The sequence below is a fragment of the Haematobia irritans genome, chromosome 2, assembly GCF_050003625.1.
Source record: "Haematobia irritans isolate KBUSLIRL chromosome 2, ASM5000362v1, whole genome shotgun sequence".
Classification (NCBI taxonomy): Eukaryota; Metazoa; Arthropoda; class Insecta; order Diptera; family Muscidae; genus Haematobia; species Haematobia irritans.
In genome coordinates, this window is record NC_134398.1 from 172,586,402 (window position 1) to 172,613,984 (window position 27,583).

The following is a 27,583-nucleotide window of genomic DNA, read 5'->3' on the forward strand; positions in this document are numbered from 1 at the left end:
CCATTTACCAGATATTGCTTTTAAAATTGGACGTAAATATATATAGCCGCTATACCTAAATATGAGCCACTTGTACTCTGTACAAAATTTCATTTAAATCGGATTGAAACTTTGGCATCCATGGTCATATGTGGGGCGAAAGAAATATATATGGGATCTACATGAAAATATGAACCGATATCAACCAAATTTAGGATGCATATCCAAAAATTTTGTCAAAATTTTATTTCTATAAAAAATTTTGTCAAAATTTTATTTCTATCGAAAATTTTGGCAAAATTTTATTTCTGTAGAAAATGTTGTCAAAATTTTATTTCTATTGAAAATTTTGTCACAATTGTATTTCTATAGAAAATTTTGTCACAATTTTATTTCTATAGTACATTTTGTCAACATTTTATTTCTATTGAAAATTTTGTCAAAATTTTCAATAGAAATAAAATTTTTTTTTTCAAAATTTTATTTCTATAGAAAATTTTGTCAAAATTTTATTTCAATAGAAAGTTTTGTCAAAATTTTTTTCTATAGAAAATTTTGTCAAAATGTTATTTCTATAGAAAATTTTGTCAAAATTTTATTTCTATAGAATTTTTTTTTTCAAAATTTTATTTCTACAGAAAATTTTGTCAACATTTTAGTTTTATAGAAAATTTTGTCAAAATTTTATTTCTATAGAAAATTTTTCAAAATTTTATTTTACAGAAAATTTTGTCAACATTTTATTTTTATAGAAAATTTTGTCAACATTTTATTTCTATAGAAATTTATGTCAAAATTTTTATTTCTATAGAAAATTTTGTGAAAATTTTATTTTTATAGAAAATTTTATCAACATTTTATTTCTATAGAAAATTTTGTCAATATTTTATTTCTATAGAAAATTTTGTTAAAATTTTATTTCTATAGAAAATTTTGGCAAAATTTTATTTCTATAGAAAATTTTGTCAAAATTTTATTTCTATAGAAAATTTTGTCAAAATTTTATTTCTATAGAAAATTTTGTCAACATTTTATTTCTATAGAACATTTTGTCAAAATTTTATTTCTATAGAAAATGTTGTCAAAATTTTATTTCTATAGAAAATTATGTCAACATTTTATTTCTATAGAAAATTATGTCAACATTTTATTTCTATAGAAAATTGTATAAAAATTTTATTTCTATAAAAAATTTTGTCAATATTTTATTTCTACAGAAAATTTTATCAACATTTTATTTCTATAGAAAATTTTGTCAAAATTTTTGTTTGTATAGAAAATTTTGTCACAATATTATTTCTATAGAAATTTATGTCAAAATTTTATTTCTATAGAAAATTTTGTCAAAATTTTATTTCTATAGAAATTTTGTCAGAATTTCGTTTCTATAGAAAATTTTGTCAAAATTTTATTTCTATAGAAAATTTTGTCGCAATTTTATTTCTATAGAAAATTTTTCAACATTTTATTTTACAGAAAATTCTGTCAACATTTTATTTTTATAGAAAATTTTGTCAAAATTTTATTTCTATAGAAAATTTTGTCAAAATTTTATTTCTATAGAAAATGTTGTCAAAATTTTATTTCTATAGAAAATTATGTCAACATTTTATTTCTATAGAATATTTTATCAAAATTTTATTTCTATAGAAAATTTTGTCAATATTTTATTTCTAGAGAAAATTTTATCAACATTTTATTGCTATAGAAAATTTTGCCAAAATTTTTGTTTGTATAGAAAATTTTGTCACAATATTATTTCTATAGAAATTTATGTCAAAATTTTATTTCTATAGAAAATTTTGTCAAAATTTTTTTTCTATAGAAAATTTTGTCAGAATTTCGTTTCTATAGAAAATTTTGTCAAAATTTTATTTCTATAGAAAATTTTTCAAAATTTTATTTTACAGAAAATTTTGTCAACATTTTATTTTTATAGAAAATTTTGTCAACATTTTATTTCTATAGAAAATTTTGTGAACATTTTATCAACATTTTATTTCTATAGAAAATTTTGTCGATATTTTATTTCTATAGAAAATTTTGTCAAAATTTTATTTCTATAGAAAATTTTTTCAAAATTTTATTTCTATATAAAATTTTGTCAAAATTGTATTTCTATAGAATTTTTTTTCAAAATTTTATTTCTATAGAAAATTTTGTCAAAATTTTATTTCAATAGAAAATTTTGTCAAAATTTTATTTCAATAGAAAGTTTTGTCAAATTTTTTTTTCTATGAAAATTTTGTCAAAATGTTAATTCTATAGAAAATTTTGTCAAAATTTTGTTTTATTTCTATAGAAAATTTTGTTAAAATTTTATTTCTATAGAAAATTTTGTCAAAATTTTATTTCTATTGAAAATTTTGTCAAATTTTTTTTTCTATAATTTTTTATTTCTATAGAAAATTTTGTTAAAATTTTATTTCTATAGAAAATTTTGACAAAATTTTATTTCTATTGAAAATTTTGTCAAATTTTTTTTCTATAAAAAATTTTGCAAAAATTTTGACATAAATAGAATTATGTCAAAATTTTATTTCTGAAGAAAATTATGTCAAAATTTTATTTCTATAGAAAATTTTGTAAAAATTTTATTTCTATAGAAAATTTTGTCAAAATTTTATTTCTATAGAAAATTTTGTTAAAATTTTATTTCTATAGAAAATTTTGTCAAAATTTTATTTCTATAGAAATTTTTGTCAAAATTTTATTTCTATAGAAAAGTTAGTCAAAATTTGATTTCTATAGAAATTTTTGTCAAAATTTTATTTCTATAGAAATTTATGTCAAAATTTTATTTCTATAGAAAATTTTGTCAAAATTTTATTGCTATAGTACATTTTGTCAAAATTTTTTTCCATAAAAAATTTTGCAAACATTTTATTTCTAAAGAAAATTATGTCAACATTTTCTTTCTATAGAAATTTATGTCAAAATTTTATTTCTATTGAAAATTTTGTCAAATTTTTTTTCTATAAAAAATTTTGCAAAAATTTTATTTAAATAAATAGAATTATGTCAAAATTTTATTTCTGAAGAAAATTATGTCAAAATTTTATTTCTATAGAAAATTTTGTAAAAATTTTATTTCTATAGAAAATTTTGTCAAAATTGTATTTCTATAGAAAAATTTTCAAAATTTTATTTCTACAAAAAATTTTTCAGAATTTAAGTTCTATAGAGAATTTTGTCAAAATTTTATTTTTATGGAAAATTTTGTCAAAATTTTATTTCAATAGAATATTTTGTCAAAATTTTATTTTTATGGGAAATTTTTTATAAAAACAATAGCAGCAAGAACTATAATATGAAAAAAAAAGAAAACAAAATTTCGTTTGTTTAAAATTTTGTTCGTGGGAAAAATATATTTTTTTATTGGATATCTGAAATTAAATCCCTTTTTAATGTTTAAAGCGTTTTATTTTGGAAACCCCAATTAATAATTGTCCAGTTTACATGTATCTAACATTTAGTTCAGCTCCCTCATTGGGATTGTAAACCACATTAATGTATATTTCATACCAATCCTCTTGACAAGAGAATTACATTGACTGCACAATTAGTTCAAGGTTTGTTTCTTAAGTCTTTCTAAATTGGCTTGATCCCCTTTAACATGGCTAATTAAACAGCCAGCAAATTCCTCATGTTTATTCAAGAGTAATAATTGCAAATCATTAAAGTAGTTAAATAAACTAATAAAATAAACAAAAAACATATTAAACAAAATGAATTATTTAATTGAATGAAAACAAAAACAGCAAAACATTTAAACAACAAAATCTAAGCCATGAGAAGAATAAACAATAGGAAATATCATGGCCCATCCTAGGTCTCTAGTGAACATTTTCATTCTTGCCAAGACAACCAAGCAGACAATCAATAGAAGGCGTTTTTCATATATTCACATGGAAAACTACCAGAAAATCAGAGTCACTGTGAAACAAACAAAACAGCTCTTGTTGAATAAGTATATATATTTACAACTACCATACGGTGGCAATTTGGAAAATATTTCCAGTCATGATTTAAAGTTCTTGATTACCTTCCGTATATCTCCATACTACGAAAGCTCGTTGGGTTACATTCATATGAAGCGAAAACAAAAGCAAAAGTTAATACAACAACAATACCGAGAAATTGAAAATATTTTAATATGTATTGGGTACATATGAATCTGTGTCCGTCCGTCCTTCAGTGATAACCACTTACTTGCCCCAACCGAACCCCCATAGTAACTATACCCATACGGGTAAAATGTTATTGAGCTTATTTTATGCAACCATACTATGATATGGAAAATCTAAACGAAAACGAAAACTAACCAATTCAATCCATTGTTCTGGTTTCTGGGCTCTATTCCAACAAAAATTCTAGAAAATTGTATACATGTCGGCAAATATTCTTATGCATGTATATACGATATGATTTTTACAACTTTGATAGTGTTTCGCTCATATGTGTACGAGTGTGTGTAACAATAAACTAAACCAAGGTTAGTGCAATAATTCAAATGAAACCCACCAAAGTGTCTAACAAAACCCCTTAAGTAGGGAGAGGGGGGCTAGCGGCAACCACATACATAACGAATAGCTGTGAATGGCCTTTTGTTTAACGTCGAAGTAAGTAAATGAAAAAATGTACTAATTTTTCTGTGTAATTTTAATTTGTCGAAAAAACGAAACAAACTCTTGAAAAATTGTTTACTAATTGTTATAGTTTTTCTGGGGTGTTTTCCTGGGAGGAAATTGAAATTAGCTTTGAATTTACAATGCAAAGGCGAAAGTTTGTTTCTTAAGTTTTTATTTTTTTTTTTGTGGTCTTGCCAAAACAATCACTCTACTTATATATATTTTTGAAGATGGTTGTTTTTACAAAATTTTTACGGGGAATACAGTTTCGTTTTGTGCAATTCCTGAGGCTTGTCTTTCGGGGAACTAAGAAGCATTGAACGAAAATAATGACCCACACACTAAAAAAAAATTTAACTTGCATCCAAAGATTTTGACCTTCTCTTAAGGATTTTGGTATTGATTACGAGCCAAAAATGCGGCTTCTTTATAATAAAGAAATTTTTAGCGACCTATAGGATCAATAAAATTAAAATTATGTTTCAGATCTCATTTATCGAATTTTCATTTTCTTTTCGCGTTATATTAATAAAGCTATTCACGTACAAACAAATGCCAGTTTAAAAATCCAAATTGTAGCGGATACCTCAAAGTAAAAATGTTTTCTTAATTCCAAAAAAAAAAACTTTAAACCAAAGATGCTAAATCCTCAAAATAAGTCTTAGCCTATAGCTTTTTTATCGTACATCTAAAAATTCAATATTTCAGTTAATTTGAGCACGATTTCTTTAAATCAAAAAAGTGTCTCATTATTTTAAGGAAAATTTTCCTTAGTTCAAAGACATGCGACTTTAACGGAGGGACGCACATTTACAAAATTTGTGTCCTAAATTTAATGAAAAAAAAATTAAAGTAAATATTTTAAACTTTGTTATACCCTGCGTCACACTGTGGAACAGGGTATTATAAGTTAGTGCATATGTTTGCAACACCCAGATGGAGACGAGATAGACACATGGTGTCTTTGGCAAAAATGCTCAGGGTGGGCTCCTGCCATGTCCGTCTGTCCGTGAACACATTTTTGTAATCAAAGTCTAGGTCGCAGTTTTAGTCCAATCGACTTCAAATTTGGCACAAGTATGTGTTTTCGCTCAGAATAGAACCCTATTGATTTTGAAATCGGTTCAGATTTAGATATAGCTCCCATATATATTTCGCCCGATATGGACTTATATGACCCCAGAAGCCAGAGTTTTACCCTAATTTTCTTAAAATTTTGCAGATTTAGATATAGCTCCCATATATATCTTTCGCCCGATATGGACTAATACGGTCCCAGAAGCCAGGGTTTTACCCCAATTTGATTGAAATTTTGTACTAGAGTATAATTAATAGTGTAGTCAAGTGTGCCAAATTTGGTTGAAATCGGTTTAGATTTAGATATAGCTCCCATATATAGCTTTCGCCCGATTTACACTTATATTACCACAGAGACCAATTTTTTTTTTTGAAATTTGGCACAGGGAGTAGAATTAGCATTGTAGCTAGGCGTGCCAAATTTGGTTGAAATCGGTTCAGATTTAGATATAGCTCCCATATATATGTTTTTCTGATTTCGACAAAAATGGTCTAAATACTAACATTTTCCTTGTAAAATCGCCACTGCTTAGTCAAAAAGTTGTAAAAATGACCCTAATTTTCCTAAACTTCTAATACATATATATCGAGCGATAAATCATAAATAAACTTTTGCAAAGTTCCTTAAAATTGCTTCAGATTTAAATGTTTCCCATATTTTTTATTAACATTGTGTTCCACCCTAGTGCATTAGCCGACTTAAATTTTGAGTCTATAGATTTTGTAGAAGTCTATCAAATTCTGTCCAGATCGAGTGATATTTAAATGTTTGTATTTGGGACAAACCTTTATATATAGCCTCCAACACAATTAACGGATGTGATATGGTATCGCAAATTTAGATCTACAAAGTGGTGCAGGGTATAATATAGTCGACCCCGCCTGACTTTAGACTTTCCTTACTTGTTTTAATTAAAATATCATTATTTTAAGGAATTTGTCCTTAATATTTTGTAAAGGGCGCATCCTAAAATTTACGTTGCATAATCTTTAATATCATATAAATATTTTTTTCAGTGTAGATATAACAAAAATCACATTGGATAAAAAAAATCTTATATGGACATATATCAATAATTGGAGGCGGCAATAATAACTCTCGTATGTAATTTTCATAAGGAATTAGCATAAAAGGCCCAAATTGAATCATCTCACTCGGCCAGATCTATGGAAATGTGTACTAGCCAACACTGAAACATATGTATAGTCAGTCTTGCGATATTAGTATCTGGCATTTTCTTTTCAGTAACTTAATTGTATCAATTCCCTTAATCTTCCTGCACACAAAAAAAATTCACAAAAATTTTTCCAATTAAAATTTTAATTGAGTTTTAAAAAATGTTCAATTAAAAATTTAATTGATTCAACAAATTTTTTAATTGAAACAAAAATCAATCACAAAAATAATAGTATCAATTAATTTTTTAATTGGATCAATTAACTTTTTAATTGACCATCAATTAATTTTTTAATTGATACTATCATTTCTGTGATTGAAGACATTTCAATTAAAAATTAATTGGATCAATTAATTTCGTGATTGAATCAGAAAAAAAATTTTTTGTGTGTGTCCAATAAGCTCGACTAAATATTGTTATAATATGTAGTGTGAGCAAATAAGTTTAACAAATAATTAATGTTTCTTGAGAACAATAATATATATATCAATCAATATATGCTGTCTCTAGCCTGCCAATTTTTAATTTATTTTTTCATATGAGTAAAAGAAAACAAACCAAAAAATTATGAAAAAATAGAAAATTTATTTTTCAGTATGGCTATTTTGCTAGCATTAGAGAAATTTTGTTCATTGCTAAGTAACCTCTAAAAAGGTTATTGCTAAAACTGATGTCGCTATGCCATAACAAATACACTAACGATACCACAATTATTGGACTAACTGTATCCATATGTTAGCCCTGGACGACTTTTCTAAGTGAAAGGTCAGCCTAGATTCCTTAAAATATATTAGTAGTTTGTCTTCTATGTGGAACGATAGTTAGAATAAAAATTCTGAATTTGTTAAATTACCTTATCCACTCACAAATTAAGCTTTAAAAGTGTAGGGCATACCTGTAATGAAAAGAAATAACAAATAATTCTTAAAATATATATTAATCTTTAATAGAAGGTCATAACAATAAGAGAAAATAATTCAATGTTCTAATCATCTTAGATTATTAGCAAAAGCTAATGCTATATAAAATATTAATTTTCTTTAAGCGTTCAATTCTCATGACAATGTCAAATCAATAATTCTGACGATATTTTTGAGTATTTGGACGGTAAGCCATTACGAATGGACTATAAGTATTTGGTTCCCATTGTAAAACTAGGAATAGAATCGAGCTGCACACATTGATAATCGATTATTTATCTTGTTCATGCTGAAATATTTAATTATTTACTATATTTCATGTTAGCCTGATAATGAAACAGGCAATTGACGTCCAAATGCATCAAGTTCCTTAATCTATATCTGTCCATAAAGCTCGAAAAATAATTGTATAATTAGATATAATGCATTTGGACGTCAATTGCCTGTTTCATTATCAGGCTAACATGAAATATAATAAGCAACGATGAGCCCGTCGCAAAACTAGGAAAAACACGACTAATGTACGCGTTAGAATTGTTGTTGTATCCTGGAAACCAGTTTCTGTTAATTGTCATATGTTGTAGTTGACTGTAGAAACAATAAGCATTGTTCGACTGTTCACCACTTAGGTGAATTCTAACAAATTAGCTTTCTAAAAATAAATTTCGTGTTGTTGCATTACTATGTAACAAAACGAAATAAAAATAAGATTAAGGGACTTGTAAGTTATATGAAAAGATGATGTACAGTGGGAGAAAAGATGATTCAATTTGTAAGAGGAAATTTCCCAAATGTTTTCTCCATAAGGAGTTAGCATAAAGGGCCCAAAATTGAGTTATCTCTCCCAGCCAGATCTATACTAAAGGCTGTGGAAAGGTTCATTCGCCCGAACCGAAACATGTACAGTCCAGGCGTGTATAGATTGGTATCTGGCGTTTTCTTTTCAATGGCTCTATTAACCAAGTTCCTTAATCTATATCTGTCCATAAAGCTCGAAAAATAATTGTATAATTATTTACTCTTTACTCTGTTAAGTACTGGCTGTGAGTTGGCTCGAATCGAAGCTCAAATACTCTGCACCATGAAGCTGAAGTCATTTGTATTCCTGTGACAAATACTTGATAATTCAAAGAGCGGACCAAACAGTTTAAAATAAATTTTATATTCCTGGTCGAAGTAAAAACCAAAAGTGCAAAATGCGATCAATTAGCAGGTCAACTAAAAGGTCCCCGACGCAAGTACAGAACAAGCAATTCCATAGTTAAACTGATATTATTATATGAACAAGTAAGTCTAAAGTCATATGGCTCCAAATCGGGCGAAAGTTATATATGGGGGCTATCTATATCTGTACCCATTTTGACCAAAAATAGCTAGAATGACAATTCTACTCTCTGCACAAAAATTTTTTTTTAAATTCAATGACAAAACTAATTGATCCAATTAAATTTTTAATTGAGATGTCTTCAATCACAGAAATTATAGTATCATTTACAAAATTAATTGATCCAATTGATCAAAAAAAAAAAAAATTAATTGATACTATTAATTTTTGTGATTGATTTTTGTTTCAATTAAAAAACTTGTTAAATCAATTAAATTTTTAATTGAATATTTTTTAAAACTTAATCAAGACTTTAATTGGACAAAATTTCGTGAATTTTTTTTCCGTATGCACAAAATTTCAGTTGAGTCTAAATAGGGTGAAAGATACATATGGGATCTATATCTAAATCTGAACCGATTTCTACCAAATTTGACATGTTAATTCTATTTGCTGTGCAAAGTTTCAACGGGGAAAATTTTGGCATCTGTTGTCTATGCTTGAATTGTGAGAATGATTTTAACCAAATTGAACCAATACGACACTAACAGTTGTACACCTTGTGCAAAATTTAAAGCAAATCAGGGTAAACCTCTGACTTATGTTATGAAACCATTTAAGTGAATATCTTGCGAAAGATATATATGGGAGCTACATCTAAATCTGAACCGATTTCTTCCAAAATCAAAAGGGATCTATTCTGACCAAAAATAGATACTTTTAGATTGGACCAAAACTGCGACCTAGACTTTGAGTACAATAATGGGTTCACGGACATGACTAGATCAACTCATTTCCAGTACAAGAAAAAGTACCTACTTAAAAATTGATAAATGCAAGAATCGCTTTACTCTACAAGTAGATCGACATTAAGAGAATATAGAAACGCTGTATTTAAAAAAATCTAATTTAAAAATATGCATTATAGGCCCTCAAGAAATCAAATTGGTAGATCAAACTCGACTACAGACAAAAAACTTTAAATTCTACTAAATGATTAAAACAGACAAACAAAATATATATGTACATATACACGTAAATATGATCAGAAATTAATATTTCGATAACTGCTACTTTGTTATTACTTGTTATTTTTCCATTCCATACACTAAAAAGACTGAACCCTCTATTTCGCTAAAGCCAATTTAACTTTATTTTAGTTCCTGAAATTATTAGGTTTGGAGAAAGTTTCCTTTACTGAAACTTTTTTCTGCGTACGTTAGTTACATTATCTAAAAAACGGGAAAAATATACAGAAATGAAGCACAAATATTTACTAAATCCATACTCACACATTATTTCTTAAAATTTGTGAATTTTACGGAAAATGTGTCCATCTTGAACTTCGTATGGCACTAAAGACATTTTTGCAATTTTGAACTCCAATTTTTTCCTTCAAACTACAAAATATTCTTTAGCAAGTGAAAAAACTTAAAAACTTAATTATATTAATCTCATAAATGTTCTTGAATTTGTCTAAAAATATTTACTTATTTTTGTGATATCGGCATGATATCAGTGATTGTAATACTGTTTAGTTGAAATTTTCTATAAATAATCTAAATTTTCTAAAATTAACCAAAATTTTTCTTCCTTGTCGGTTCACTGTTTTTCAAGTATAATAAAGGATATAAAAATATTTTTGTTAATTTCTTTAAATTTTATCATATTTGGATTATTTTCAATAAACATTTGTTTATGCTAAATCTGTGCAAAAAAAAAAATAAATAAATAAAAACAAATATCAAATGAAACAATACCAAATTCTAATTTCCCATCATTTTACTTTTTTCAATGCAATCCCCAATAATCACGGTGACAATTTCTTGTTGAAGACTCTATCATTTAAGTATTTTCTATTTTCTAAACAGACCATGCCGGTTTTCCTTTCGATTCATTGAACACATTTTCACTTTTTTCCGTTGCAGATGCCATCATATGTTAGATATCTAAATGAATACAATGAACTGGTTGTTGATATCTGTTGCTGCTGGTTAGCGGCAGCATCATCAAATGCAACTTGGTCAATAACATTGGTAAAGACATGCCCCCCAAAGCAAACAGGCATCTCCACAAAACCAGAAGAAGCGACCACTACGGATGAAGTTAGTCAATGGCAAATAGAAAAAGAGACAAAAAGAAAAAGCTCAATAAACTCTTATTTGGGTTCGTGCTGACCACATCTGCAGAAAATCAAACACCAAACAAATCATAGTCAATGCGAAATGTAAAAATGTTGTTGCTTGGAATGGTGTGGCAGGCAGTAAATGCAGAAAGAGCAACAAGAAACACAAGTGAATAATATATGGAAGCAGCAGAGAAATAATTTCTAAGGCATCAGACCTCATGGAGACAAGTGCCGATAGAAAGCGGGTTCTTCAATTATTATTGAAATTTTTAGAAAATTTTTGTAGGTGTTTGCATTTGTTGTTGCAAACGAATTAATTGAATGACCCAGAAAAAAACGGGGTAAGTAGTGAAGAAATGATTACCAAGAGAATTTATATTGATCCATTATCATTACCACATGCCTGAGAATAATGCCTTACTGTCATCGGACAGTTTCGCTGATCATATATTAGATTTTCTTAATTAATATAACGTGACAAAAAGATTTTTCATTTACTTCTCGCAAACTACTTTAAAGAAAAAGAAAAAAATAAAGAAAGAAAATAGGGCATGTTCGAATTTAACAGTAATTGCTTACTAATTTTGCCTACAAGATTATTTGGTAACAAGTATATACGGCCGTAAGCTCGGTCAGCCGAATCATATGTACTATCCACCATGGATTGCGTAGAAACTTCTACTAAAGACTGTCATTCAAAATCAAATTACTTGGGTTGTTTTAATACTTACCGATGGCAAGGTAACTTACAACTTCTTAACATCGTCTTCTAAATTGTAAATTAGTCCATACGTGGTATATATTAGTAAAAAAAAGGCAGATGAAATACGTATTTAATTGTGTTCTTGACCGGTATATATAGAGAAGTCTACAAATAATTACGAACTGATATGAACTATTGCGCGGTAATTAGAGAGCCAGAATTGAAATATGGGGGTCGCTTTCTATGGTGGCTATATACAATTACACATAAAAAAATTGTTTCTCTTCAATCAAGAAATTAATTATCCAATTGATTGAATTAATTGAAATGTCTTCAATCACAGACACAATAGTATCAATTAACAAAAATAATTGGCCCAATTAAAAAATTAATTGATACTATTAATTTTTGTGATTGATTTCTGCTTCAATTAAAAAAATTGTCCAATAAATTATATTTTTAATTGAATATTAAGACTTAAATTTGAAAAATTTTCGTGAAAAAAAATTCTGTTTATGAAACGATATTGGCCAAGTTTTGTGTGATTGGGAATCGGTTTTAGTGGGTTATTTAAAAATATATAAAATTTCAAATGTATTTTTTTATTATTTCAAAGCTTCTCTAAGTGGTTTCAGCGTAATGTGAAATCCCTTTTGGGCTCGGGTATGAAATGGGAGTTATTGCGCTAAACGTGGAATCGGGCAGCACTCTGAGATAAGAGAGAAGTTCACCAGTGTGGTACCACAATGGACTGAAAAGTCTAAGTGAGCCTGAAATACCGGGCTGTTACTATGACTAACCGAACCTACACTGAAAAAAATATTGTCGTGAGGTCAAAGATTTCATGTCTTTAGAATACGAATGCAAATTTTGCTTAGCATGTAAGACGCATTTCTCTAATATAAAGTTTTTTCCTTGTCCAAAAGTCAATAAACTCAATGAAGTTGTATTGTCCTTACAATTAAGTGATTTTACTTAAAAATGTGTATCATAACATGAAAGATACAATTTTTGGTGTAAGGTTAACGTGACTTTAATAATTCAGAAAAAAATCTTTAAAATTAATAAAATTGTCTTTTAATTTGTTTCCTTTTTGCATCTTGCCTACAAAGCAAAAATTCGTTAAAAAATAGGATATGTTTTTCAACACCTTATTTTAAAGACGTTTTTTATTTGAAACATTGCATAGTTTCTACTGGAAGTCGAGTCTTAATTTGGAAAATAAAGTTGTCGTTTACTCGTTTTTAGAGGAATTTGATAGCATCTGACGAAAAAAGTCTGAAAAAATAAAAATTTGCTTCATAGAAACAAGTACACAAAACCCAAATTTGAAAGAGAATTGTGTCTTTAAAATATCCGTACTTGTTTTCTCCGCTTCTTTGGCTCGGAATCAATACCCAAATTGTTAAAGTAAAGACAAAATCTTTGGAACCAGGCATGCTTTTTTTTCAGTGTAACTTTACTCTTGGTCTCGAGCAATTTGGATAATCAATGCGCTTTCTATCCCCTCAAAATTTAAATCGTGAGATCGGTCTATTTGGAAGCTTTACTAAAAACTAAATTCGACACAGGGCCTAAAATACCTCCTGATTTCCAATTTCAGGCAAATCGGATACTACGGTTCAGGGATGGAAAATGCAGTACTATAGTAATTTTTTCAATACTTTTTCACCTTGGTCAGTACCGTAGTACCCCGGAGAATGATTTAGTACATTTTGTGTATAAAGTTTTGAGCCGATATCAGACTTATGGTACAATAGTTTTGACAAAATATATTAATATTTTGAGAAAGTCTTTAACGAATGGTCTTTTACAAAATTTTGTAAAAATTTTATTTCTACAGAAAATTTTGTGAAAATTTTATTCTATAGAAAATTTTGTCAAAATTTTATTCTATAGAAAATTGTATCAAAATTCTATTCTATAGAAAGTTGTATCAAAATTTTATTCTATAGAAAATTGTATCAAAATTTTATTCCATAGAAAATTTTGTCAAAATTTTATTCCATAGAAAATTTTGCCAAAATTTTATTTCTATAGAAAGTTTTGCCAAAATTCTATTTCTATAGAAAATTTTGTCAAAATTTTATTCGATAGAATATTTGGTCAAAATTTTATTACTATAGAAAATTTTGTCAAAATTTTATTCGATAGGAAATTGTGTCAAAAATTTATTTTTATTTTTACTATTTTTGGAAGAATTCTACCAACTGTGGCAACCGCGATTATAATTACGGTAGTCTTTGTAAGAAAAAGAAGAATATTTAAAATTGAGGAGTTGACAAACAAAATTTAGTCTAAAGGAGCTCTAGACAATAATCTTCCAATAATTTTTTTGTTGAAATTTAGTGAAAAGTACTTTTTCGCTCAAAAATATACCGTTTTTGTACTTTCTAAAAATTGTAGTTTTCATCCCTGCTACGGTTTATAGAAGCCCAAGAATTCACAACGGGAGATCGGTTAAAAACTACGGTCTCTAGCATGGGGAGTTGACAAACAAAATTTAGTCTAAAGGAGCTCTAGACATTAATCTTCCAATAATTTTTTTTGTTGAAATTTAGTGGAAAGTACTTTTTCGCTCAAAAAGACCTTTTTGTACTTTCTTAAAAATTGTAGTTTCCATCCCTGCTACGGTTTATACAAACCCAAGAATTTAAAACGGGAGATCGGTTAAAAACTACGGTCTCTAGCATCCCAAGACCTGCGAACGAAAATGGAATCTGCGCCGAATTTTACGAAGAGAGTGTCAATATTGCAGGCTTTAGTGTGATCAAATTCTATAGTCGGAAGTCGATATTTCGAAATCTTACAAACGGAATGACAAACTTGTTGTACCCACATTACCATTCTATGGTGGTGAAAACCATCTTCAATATTATTAAAATCGTCCTTAAATTGTATCTTATTTTTGTAACTTGACTATAAATCGAAAACGTATTCAAAAATTGGAGATGTCTTTCAAGACTTTATTTTAACGACGCCTTTACTTGAAACATGTCATAATTTGGTCGTGTCTGAATTTGGACATTTTTCTTATGGTAACTCCCCAGCAAAAAAAAATTATTGAATTAATAGAACTTCCCGTGCCGTTAAATTAAAGAACATCTTTGGGAGGGCATTTTTGGAAGTGCTTTTAATGTTGTGCCTTTGGAAGTACTTTAATTTTTTTGCTGGGCAGTGCAATTTCTTCTATCCTGAGTCGTATCGAAACCCTACATAAGGATATATGAACTTAGGATCAGCAGTGATCAATGGAACCCTTTACTTGCTGATTTTAAATAATTTGGAAATTCGAGTATTATGGAATTTTTAATTTTTTATTTATGCCAAAAAATTGCATGGTGCATATGTATCAGTGGTGACCAACTCCAGTAGCATAACACATCTGCAGTTGCAGCTGATTGCTGTATCCTATCCATTTCATATCTTCTTCGCTTTCTTAAATATTTGGAAAAGCTGCCAGTTAACACTTGTCTGGCGTTGTTGTGTCTCTACTCCCATTGAGTTGCGGCTTTGAAAATTTGTGTGCGGTTTTCACGATTATTTCGCTTTCAACCACAAATATTGGTTCAAGTTCAACATTGGCAATAAAACGTTTTAGGAGATTCGTACTTCTTCATTTTTTTTTTGTTGGGTGCACTTGCAAATTTGCCTTCTCTCTGATGCATTAAAAAGGCGCCAAACAAAATGTTTTTGAGGGTTTTTTTCGATTTGGTATCAAGAGATTCAGCATTAACCGCTAATGTACTTATGAAAAAAACTTTAGGCTTGCCTTACTGCTAACCTCATGATTTTTTATGGTTTGTATATTTCGAATCGGCTAACGATCATTGTGATTTTTGTTCGGGGGATGGTTACTTTACAGAAATGGTCACCGCCTTAGCAGCTTCTTTTTCGCTTAGGGAGCTGGTTTTTGATGGTGTCTTCTGTTTTTTAGCCACCATTCATTTGCTACAAATTGCCTTTTAAATACCTATATGTATGGACTCGATTCTTTGCCTATGAATGAATTGTTTTGCCATGGCTAGATTGATGTGAATCCAAGGCACGACTTGGCACCACCAGCTTCCAATTGCAGTGACCCACTTGTCGAGGTTATGGTGCTATTTGCAGGCAACATGTCTTATGCACTTGGCAAAACCTTTGGCGTTAACGTTGTTTGTAGTGGCTTTCATATTTCATGCATCTGGCTTTATTTGCATTTTTGTCCATCGAACTTGAGTCTTAGGCCTTTTTCTGTTGGCATGGTTATTGATTTCTTGTTCACCATATTTTGCTTTGTTGTTTTCGTCCACTGAATATGACAACAATGATGGGGGCCATTACTTGACCTTTAATACTGCTAATTTTTTGGTTTGTACTTTGCTTTTCAAAAGTTAAATCCAACCTGTTAGCGACATGTGAAAGGATTTTTGTCCACGAATAATGAAAATTTTCGCTTCCAAAGTAAGATGGTAGTTGTTTAGCGGAGGTGGAAGAGGTTATGCTGCAGCTATGTTGTATATGAATCACGTTTTACGTGTCATTCGTTATAGTTGTTTGATTTTGTGAAAAGTTCAATGCAGTACAAGTCGTTGTAGAATGTTTAGCATTAAATGCCAATTGATGTTTGCTACAGATTTTCATACGAATGAGAATAAATGTGGTTTATTACTTTAAGAACTTGCTTATGTTGTATGGCAATCATGGACTTATTCTCCAGGGTATGTTCTTTAAAATCTAATAAAATCACTTTTGTCCAAACGAAAGACTTAAGAAAAAAACTTGAAAATATTTTTTCAAACTAATTATTCCTGTACAATGCGTAGATATATAACATATAGATCAGATCGTATCCAGCAACAGTAACATAATGAAATCACAACTCAATATTCAATTTCATTGCAGAGTAATGTTCTGAAAGATATTTACAGAAAATTTTATTTATTGGAAATTATTTCGTTGGCTCAATGATCAAAATTTCGATCAGTGAGTAGAATTGAAATTCCAGTTATCTTCGCCTTTTACAATATTTGAGGATAGAATATCACCGAATTCCACTTTGGTTTATAAGTAGCACAAGTTCTCTGCCAATCCTTACTTCTTGCTCACGTTTAAATAATGAGAAATAATTCAATTACACCTATTGTGCACACATTCGTTATAATATTAAACAATTTTTTTCCAATAACAGGGGTTGTTTTAGTATGAAAAGAAAATGTTATTCTTCGAAATACTTGATCGGAGGTATATGTAATAATAAAAAGGAATATAATAAACGCCATTTCTATTACACTATGAATTTCTTTCAGTTTCTTTCTCTAAGAATCAATATAAGTAATATTGCGGTAATTTCCACCATAGGATGGTATATAAATAAACATCTTCATTCCGTTTGTGACGCATCGAAATATTGGTCTCAATCCCCATAAAATATATACATTCCGTCCGTTTGGGCCATATCAGACTACTTTTAAGTATAGCTCAGGTAGAACAAATGTTGATCGATCCATGAAAAAATGTGATCCATATCGGTCAATAATTATATATATCCCCCCATATAAACGGATCTCCAGATTTCATTTCTAGAGCCTCTTGGAAGAGAAAATTTCATGTGATTCTATTGAAATTTGGTACGTGATGTTTTATACTCTTTAAAAGTCCTATAAAAAAATTGTCCCTATCGATCCATAGCCCCCATATAAACCGATCCCCAAATGATTGTGAACAATTCTTCAAATTTAATGAAATTGTCTTTGATTTTATTGATTTTTGTATCTATCATTGTGTCTTAAACGTATCCTTGCTTCATATAGACTAAACTAAGGTGACTTATATAAATATTTAATCCGATTTTTTATCTAACATACACTCCTTACAATTAGAAGGCAATGTTAAGAGGTTCTAAGGCACCTAGTAATAGGCAGCCACAACCCAATTAATCCAGGTTGGAGGGTCTTGGTCGAACTTTTGGCCGTACATACGTGTCTCACCACTATTTATTTAGCTCACATCGTCTTTAACATGTGGAATTTATTGATAAGGAACTTCTTTCCTTTGGCGTACATATTTGTCCGAACACCAAAAGGTTTTTCCAAAGGTGGTTTATTTCTCCTAGCAACACTGATGTCATTTCAGAGTATGTTAAAGCTTCTTTAGGTGGTTTCTCAAATGTGATACCCATTTCGGACACGGCTGAAAAATGGATTCCCTTTAAGGCTACAATGTCAAAACCCAAGTCGACTTTTGTAAACATTCAAATCGTCTAATCGAATTTTAATGTTGTTCAAAATCGACCAGTCCACTTTTTCAATTAACTAAATTGTAACGAAAAAGTGAAATTTGTATTTAAAATCGAAAGTCGCGACGTCAGTTTTTTCAATAATCATAAAAGTCAAAAGTCGTTATACCCAGCAAAAAAAGAGCTTCCAAAAAAGTAGTTTGGATCCCCAATCTGTGATCCGGAAGTAGTGCAAACTTGGATCATCTCCAATGAAGTTTACATGGGCTTGTCATAGGACGGAAGTACTCCCTTTTTGGATCCTTTACATTGCTTTAGAAGTTGTTCCCTGGAAGTTTATTTGATTAAAGAAATTAAAAAAGCGAAAAAAAAAAATTTTTCAACCATATTTTTTTTTATTGCACTACTATTTTCCTATTATCTAATTTTTTACAATTTGAAAGACTTTTTCGCTCCGACCAAGGGTTGAACCTGGGTTTGATGGCACTACAACAGAACGCCTTAGCACACTCAGCCACAAACGCCATTGAACATAAAGCGTCGAAACGTCAATTCAAATGTTTGTGATATGATCGTAATACGACACCATGGAATAACATTCTACTTGCTTCTCGAGATGTTCTTTATTAGTATGAACGAAAAAATAAGAAGCGCAGGTTCAAATCTCACCAGCGGCAATTTTTTTATCAAATATTTTTCTAAAAAAATATTTTTTTATGTAATGCTCGGTTTTATTTTTTATTATAAAAATTCTCGTAACTTGCAAAAGCTTCTCAAAAGAACTTCCATGAAAGCGAAAAAATCAAACGGCACAGTTTCAAAATCCCAGCGGGATGAAATTTATTTTATTGTTATGATTTTTTTTACTTTTTTAATAATTTTCTATTTTTTATTAATTTTTTTTTGTAAAATTTAATTGTCAAAAATTTACACTTAAAATAACCTGATTGCGTACTTTCTAATACTTGTCCACAAGGACTGCATCGGAAGTAAAAAAAATCATTGGGGGATCCCACGATGCGCTTTATGGACTTGTCCAAAAGGACTGCTTCGGAAGTTGAAAAAATCGATGGGGGATCCTGGTATGGGCTTTAAAAGAAACGTTTGTGGAACAACTTCCAATTTTGTTTGCTGGGTAGTTGTTCGAAGGTTGACCTTTCCAATGTTTTAAAAAGTCGATTTATTAAAATTTTTAAAAATTAAACAGCCGACATTTCTATTCTCATTGCAATTCCTGGTTTCCTTATCATAGAATCCGGCAGCACTCGTTGGTAAGAGAGTACTTCGCCAACTGTTGTGTCGCAATATACAGAATAGTCAATATGAGCCTGAAATAACGACCTGTCAACAAAACAAAACAAAACATAATAATCGGACCTATGGGTAAATATCGGGGATCTACAAATTGTATGAGTTAGCAAGACTAGAAATTCCTTACGTTTTCTAATACTCATATTTCTTGAGAGAGCTATAATGTTACTACTGATGTTAAAAAAATAGTATAATTTCCTAGATTTGGCGACAGATATGTCTATATTTAATATGAACTGTTATTTAATATTGTATCTTACAGACTGATTGAGACTGAAGTATAAAACTGCCACTATAGCCAAACATACCTAATTTAAATTCCAAAAAACACTTAGAGAAGCTCTGCCACTCTCAGAAATTTCACCAGCACTACTGAGAGGGGATAATCACACGCTGGTGTTTGATCGAAACTGGGAGTGAAACCATGACCCTTGTATGCAAGGCGGACATGCTAACCACTGCACCGCGGTGGTATATCCAAGGTTCGATCACATCGTATCAGTGTCGATATTTAGTCTCTAACATAAATATTTCTAGTAGGCGCATTGTAACACAGATTTCCATTTATGGGTTTAAGTTGCAACTACGCAACGTAGAGTAATATATTTACATCATATATCTCTAGAATATGGAAGTTATTCACAATAACCTTTTTAATTGTCTGCAATTTCATACCTAAGGCTAGGCCAATTTTATCATCTCAGGTTTAAGCACATGCATATTACCAGTATTTTGCATGGTACTCGTAGTGGTTAATGGTTATTTTAAATGTCAATACTATTGAACTTTAAATAAATCACATTAAATTCATGGCTTTGTTTATTTTGAAAACAACGCCTTTTCTTAGAAGGCCTACATTATTTTATACTAACGAAAGAAAATCGTGAGAATTTTAACACTTACATATGGAAAAGGCGACTAAAGCAAATTAATCAAATTATCACTAAAAAAATTTTAACAAAAATACAGGTATTACAGATCATTTCAAACAGACTTGATATAAATATAATTTATGACTTATGCATTTAAGTACTAACACATAACAAGGTATGACCATGGAAAATTATATTGAGCTAAGTTGCACGAGAAATTCAAATTCTTTACGAATTTATCATCTTATTATTGCATACATCAAATTCGAAAATAGAGTGTGTTCCCACACAAAGTTACATGTTTAATAAAGTGGTCGGTAGAGATTTTTGTTTGTGTGAAATAGTGACGATTAATATACACCAATTGGTGATTGTAAGCAATTGTATAAGATTTGAATTGAATTAAATTAATGACACAAGCATGCTCAGACAATTTGTTCTACTTTTGCTGTTGATACTGGAACTTAGTTTTAATGAATATGGTATAATTTTATTATATTTATTTATTTTTTCATTATATTTATAGTGGTTTGTTCGTTTATAATGTTTGCAACACAAGTTCGTTTTATTAATTGTTTTTAATTTATTTATTTTAATATTGATCATTTTGTAAGCGTAAAGACTATTGAACACCTACTGATAGGTATTGTATACTAATTCCCTTTTTTATATAATTCCATGTGAACAATGTATCCAGTCCAATCAATTGGGACTTATTTTTTACTTTACTTAACTGCTGGCGCCTGTCTGACTCTTCATATATAATGTTGTGCATATATCCAGTTATCATTTAATAAGATCGCCAGAAATTTGTCTTCAACTTCTAGTATTTTATTCGATTAATGAAATTCTATTCCGAACTGGAATAATGACTCATGTACACAGAAAAATAGCCCGTGGTTTAGCTAATGACAAATCTAACCTATTTTTATTGCAACAAATTATTTGTTTGTAATTAGATTATAAAAATAAAATTTTGACAAAATTTTCTATAGAAATAAAATTATGAAAAATTTTCTACTGAAATAAAATTTTGAAAAAATTTCTATAGAAATAAAATTTTGACAAAATTTTCTATAGATATAAAATTTTGACAAAATTTTCTATAGATATAAAATTTTGACAAAATTTTTTATAGAATTAAAATTTTGACAAAATTTTGTATAGAATTAAAATTTTGACAAAATTTTCTATAGAAATAAAATTTTGACAAAATTTTCTATAGAAATAAAATTTTGAAAAATTTTCTATAGAAATAAAATTTTGAAAAATTTTCTATAGAAATAAAATTTCTATAGAAAAAAATTTTTTTTCTATAGAAATAAAATCTTGATAAAATTTTCTATAGAAATAAAATTATGAAACATTTTCTATTGAAATAAAATTTTGAAAACATTTCTATAGAAATAAAATTTTGAAAAAATTTCTATAGAAATAAAATTTTGAAAAATTTTCTATAGAAATAAAATCTTGATAAAATTTTCTATAGAAATAAAATCTTGATAAAATTTTCTATAGAAATAAAATTTTGACAAAATTTTTTATAGAAATAAAATTTTGACAAAATTTTCTATAGAAATAAAATTTTGACAAAATTTTCTATAGAAATAAAATTTTGACAAAATTTTCTATAGAAATAAAATGTTGAAAAATTTTCTATAGAAATAAAGTCTTGACAAAATTTCGTATAGAATTAAAATGTTGACAAAATGTTCTATGGTAATAAAATGTTGACAAAATTTTCTATAGAAATAAAATGTTGTTAAATTATTTTTGGCGATGTGGACCAATTTGTGTGTGATTGAGGATCGGCTATATATAAAAATAGACCGATATGGACCAATTGTGTCATGGTTTTTAGCGGCCATATACTAGCGTAATGTACCAAATTTCAACCGAATCGGTTGAATTTTGCTCCTCCAAGGGGTTCCGGAAGTAAAATTTGGGGATCGATTAATATGGGGGCTATGAACCGATATGGATCAATTTTTGCATGGTTGTTAGATACCATATACTTACACCACGTACCAAATTTCAACCGGATCGGATGAAATTTGCTTCTCCACGAGGCCCCCAACAGAGAACTGCAACCGGTGGCTTTTTTCGTATTGCAATCTTACCCACAAAATGTCGGTGGCAGTGGCAGTAAGACACCAATTACCACGCGATCTTTTACATTGATACAAATGCGAGAATAAAAACACCAATAGTATATAACAATGTTCGTATGCAGTGTCTTGCAATCTTAAACCATTCGGCATCGTAACAACGCTTGGTAAACAAAAAGCGAGTGTGGCACTTAAGTGTGATTGCACTCAACAACAACAATTACCAGCAATTGGCATTAGCTCAAGAGAATTAAGAGAGTACCGAATAAGAGAATACCAAACTGCTGAGATCAGGGCTGCCAATTTTGCCGATTTATCGGCATTTTGACGATTTTTTACTCAAAAAATGGAGAACTCCGATTTTTTCCGATTTTGACAATACATATAGTTTAAGGAGTTAAACTTTTTACATATTGAAGAAATTTTTGAAAATATTAAAATAAATTTAAAAATTGTTGACAAAAAAAATTCGGCAATAAAACGTGGACTACTTTGGCTTTACGAGTTTTGTCAAAATTCGGACAAATAATCATGATTCCTCCACACTCCACAGCAAACGTAGACATTTTTAATCAGGTAAACTAAAATTAGATGATATCTGGAAAATAATTTATTGGAAGGAATATTCTGTTCAAAACATGACCTAAAATTAAATTATTCAAGTTGTTTTAATGCCAAAATTGATAATGATTTACTCAGAATGTGCAATAGAAACTTTTACTAATTATGATGAAATTCTAGTACAGTACAAAAAAATAAATAAATAAATAACCACATATAGACATATCTATCGGATACATCACCTGCTTTGGAAAGCACGGGACTTTTTCTTGAATTTCACAATGTTTTATTTTTAAATAAAAATGCTACTGAATTAATAACAATATTTTAGAAAAATATAGTGTTTTACACAAAAATTACGTAATATTTTGTTTTGTTTGTTTTAGAAAATGAATTTTATGTTGATCTTATTGTTCTCCAAAACTGACTTCGTTATGTTTTTTTATGGATACACGCAAAGAAAAAAAACGTTTGGAAAACGTGTACCGAAAACGTTTTTCTTTTGTTAGAGTTTTTTGAATTGCTTCGAAAATTTTAAACTTTTATCAACAAAAAAATTCGTTTGTTACAATTTTTTTATTTTTTCAATAAAAAAAGTTATTTTTGAAACAACAACAGAGTCCATTTCGTTTATATAAAACACTGTTCTTTTCTGACTTTTGGTCTTTAATAAAACACATTTTACAGTTCAAAATTTAATATAGTACAATGTAATGTTGAACATTTTTTTCGGAATCTTCCGAACATAAAGGGTGATTCTTTTGAGGTTAGGATTTTCATGCATTAGTATTTGACAGATCACGTGGGATTTCAGACATGGTGTCAAAGAGAAAGATGCTCAGTATGCTTTGACATTTCATCATGAATAGACTTACTAACGAGCAACGCTTGCAAATCATTGAATTTTATTACCAAAATCAGTGGCAGAAAATCCGCTTTTTTATCGACAAATTTTGTTCAGCGATGAGGCTCATTTCTGGTTGAATGGCTACGTAAATAAGCAAAATTGCCGCATTTGGAGTGAAGAGCAACCAGAAGCCGTTCAAGAACTGCCCATGCATCCCGAAAAATGCACTGTTTGGTGTGGTTTGTACGCTGGTGGAATCATTGGACCGTATTTTTTCAAAGATGCTGTTGGACGCAACGTTACGGTGAATGGCGATCGCTATCGTTCGATGCTAACAAACTTTTTGTTGCCAAAAATGGAAGAACTGAACTTGGTTGACATGTGGTTTCAACAAGATGGCGCTACATGCCACACAGCTCGCGATTCTATGGCCATTTTGAGGGAAAACTTCGGAGAACAATTCATCTCAAGAAATGGACCGGTAAGTTGGCCACCAAGATCATGCGATTTGACGCCTTTAGACTATTTTTTGTGGGGCTACGTCAAGTCTAAAGTCTACAGAAATAAGCCAGCAACTATTCCAGCTTTGGAAGACAACATTTCCGAAGAAATTCGGGCTATTCCGGCCGAAATGCTCGAAAAAGTTGCCCAAAATTGGACTTTCCGAATGGACCACCTAAGACGCAGCCGCGGTCAACATTTAAATGAAATTATCTTCAAAAAGTAAATGTCATGGACCAATCTAACGTTTCAAATAAAGAACCGATGAGATTTTGCAAATTTTATGCGTTTTTTTTTTTTTAAGTTATCAAGCTCTTAACAAATCACCCTTTATGTAGAATGTATGTAAAAAAAAAAAAAAAAAAAAAAAACTTTGGTCGAAGCAGGGATCGAACCCACGACCCTTGGCATGAAAGTCAGACGTAGCAACCACTGCTCCACGGTGCCAAACTAAATGTTTGTTTCTGTTAAATAAACTTTGTTTATTCGGTTCGTGGGCGCCGCAAGCTATGCTATATAAATATAACTTATATGGATATTTATCTATTGATGACCATAACAGGTACATAGCTCAGTGGTTAGTGTGTTGGCTTACAAAGTGCATGGTCCGCGGTTCGATTCTCCGTCCAGGCGAAAGGTAAAAAAATTTTAAAAATTTATAAAATCGTATAATTTCTTCTACATTGTTTGTATTACAGAAAAAGGTGCTAAGAACTAAAAATCTTCGTGGAAGTGAGAAAGATGTGAGGGAAAATGCAATTAGCCAGAAATTTTTTTTTTTTTTTTGAGTTAGTCTTTATGAAATTGTTTTTACATCCTGGAAAAGAATAAACGTTTATCACAAAAAGTATATACTTTTCTTCCAAATACACTTCCTTACAGCGAAAAGCAAATGAGAAACGAACTTTGTTTGTCTAAAATTTCGTTTGGGAGGAAAGAATTATTTTTTTGCGTGTATGCATTGTTGTGTACATTAATTTTCTTGTTTGTTTTTGTCTTGTGTTTACCCAAAAAAATGTTTGATTTTAATATTATTTACATTTCCGATTTTTTGACGATTTTTAAAAAGCAAGTGCCGACTATGACGATTTTTATCGAAAAAAGTGACGATTCTTCTTGAAATTTTATTGGCAGCCCTGGCTGAGATATAGGTAACCAATTTGTGTGATTGCTTTACTACGGTGTTTTCGAGAGACCAACACTCATACTAACAAACACCGATAGTCGTCGGTTGCATTGGATATTGATGGTTGAAATTTTTTACCAATTGGTGTTTTAAGATTGAAAATATTGGTGTTTACTAAATACACTGGTCGGATGCTGTAGATCGCAGCCGTTCTCTGGCCCCCAAGCCAAATCTGGGGGTCGGTTTATATGGGGGCTATACGTAAAAGTGGTCCAATATTTCAACAGACGGACGGACGGACGGACATGCTTAGATCGACTCAGAATTTCACCACGACCCAGAATATATATGCTTTATGGGGTCTTAGAGCAATATTTCGATGTGTTACAAACGGAATGATATCCTATGGTGGAGGGTATAAAAAGTAAGTTTTGATTAAGCTGTGGAAAATTTCGAAAAAATAATAAAATTTAACTACTAGCAAATAATTTTTTTTCCAATAAAAATAAATTAAATTTAAAGTTGGTTTAACTACGGATTTGTTTCTCTGTGTATAAACTACAGTGGACGTGCACATAAGTTCAATGTGAACTAAAGGTGAGTATTAAGTTCAAGTTTAGCCGCTAAAGTGAAAACTAAATTACTAAAAAAGGCATATAATTATACATATTTGTGGCAAATTTTATTATAACTTGATGGGGAATACTCCAAAGCAAATTTTCACAAAGTTTGTATTCCTTAAAAAGGATTATTAAAGAAAAGTAATCGTGAAAAAATGACGATTTTAGCTGCTGAACTCGAACTTAATGCCCACCTTAAAGCAAGAAACATTTTCGTACGAATCCCAAAAATAGTGAGAATGAACAACTGCCCAGCAAAACCGCCGTCTCCAAAAAGTTGTGAAAATGTTCTTTTTGGATCCGAAAGTGGTGCAAAATAGCCGCATAGCTATGAATTTAACGTGGGCTTCTATGACAAGTCGTTGTACACCCAGAGAAGGAATATGATCACCTCAAACATGTTTTAAGAGCAAAATGTTATTTTTGGGTGGTGACCATGTAACATGGTTTTCGCAACCATGTTATTTTCTCAAAAATCATGTATCTGATTTCGGCAAGCAGGTTATATTTGATGAGAAAATAACATTTTAGTGACAAACATGTTACATGGTCACCATACAAATATAACATTTTGCTCTTGAAACATGTTTGAGGTGATCATATTCCTTCTCTGCGTGTACGGAATTCGTATCTCTTCTTAAGATCCAAGTTCTGTGTTTTGGATGTGATATTTTGCCAAATAAATAGTTTTTATAATAGTATAGTTTTTAATGCATTGTAACGCTTGACTGAAATGTTTGACCTCAAATATTTTCAAAAATACTCAACTTTTCTAGAATTAATTTACTCTGTTTTTAATATATTTTAAGTAAAAAAAGATAAAATTACCCATTAAAAATATGAAAAAAGCGAGTAGTTAAATAAAGAACATCTGCGGAAGGACATTTTTGGAAGTGCTTTTAAAGTTGTGCCTTTAGAATAATTTACAATTGTTTTAAAATGGTCATGATTAGGAGCCAATGATTTTTTTTTTTTTTTTGCTTTCAGTTCTTTTTTTTTCTTCTTCGTAAATTATAGTTAAAAAGTATGGTATAGCAGGTCCTTATTTTTTCCTTGTTTTAATGAGGTATTTTACCATGAGGTAATTTATTTTCCCTATAAAATAGTTTACTGGTTTTTCTGTGTATAATCTGATAGCCTATGTTAGCATTTACATCTATTTTTGAAAATTATATGACAATTTAATAATAATTCAATGCAAAAGAATTGGTATTTATTGTATTAAATATTCCTCCTATTCTTACCTGCCTAATTTGGTGTAGCTCTCTTTCACACAAATGTTTATTTATATTTTCAAATCAATGCATCTACCAGGATTCCTATTTTATCTTTGCATCATAAAGTGGAAGCTAACAATATTTGACATTGTTATTAGTAAAAATTCAACAATAAATCTATTTACAAAAATTTTAACTATGCAAGTTTTTTTTTTTATTTGTAAAAATTGCAGACATATTTTATTAATTCATTAACACCT

General features: G+C 29.4%; 1 protein-coding gene across 8 annotated transcripts in view; it reads right to left on the reverse strand.

The window, feature by feature from the left end:
• The window catches only part of Cda5 (Chitin deacetylase-like 5), a 393,370-nt gene that overhangs the window by 269,279 nt on the left and 96,508 nt on the right, over window positions 1–27,583 (reverse strand). The window lies entirely within an intron of this gene.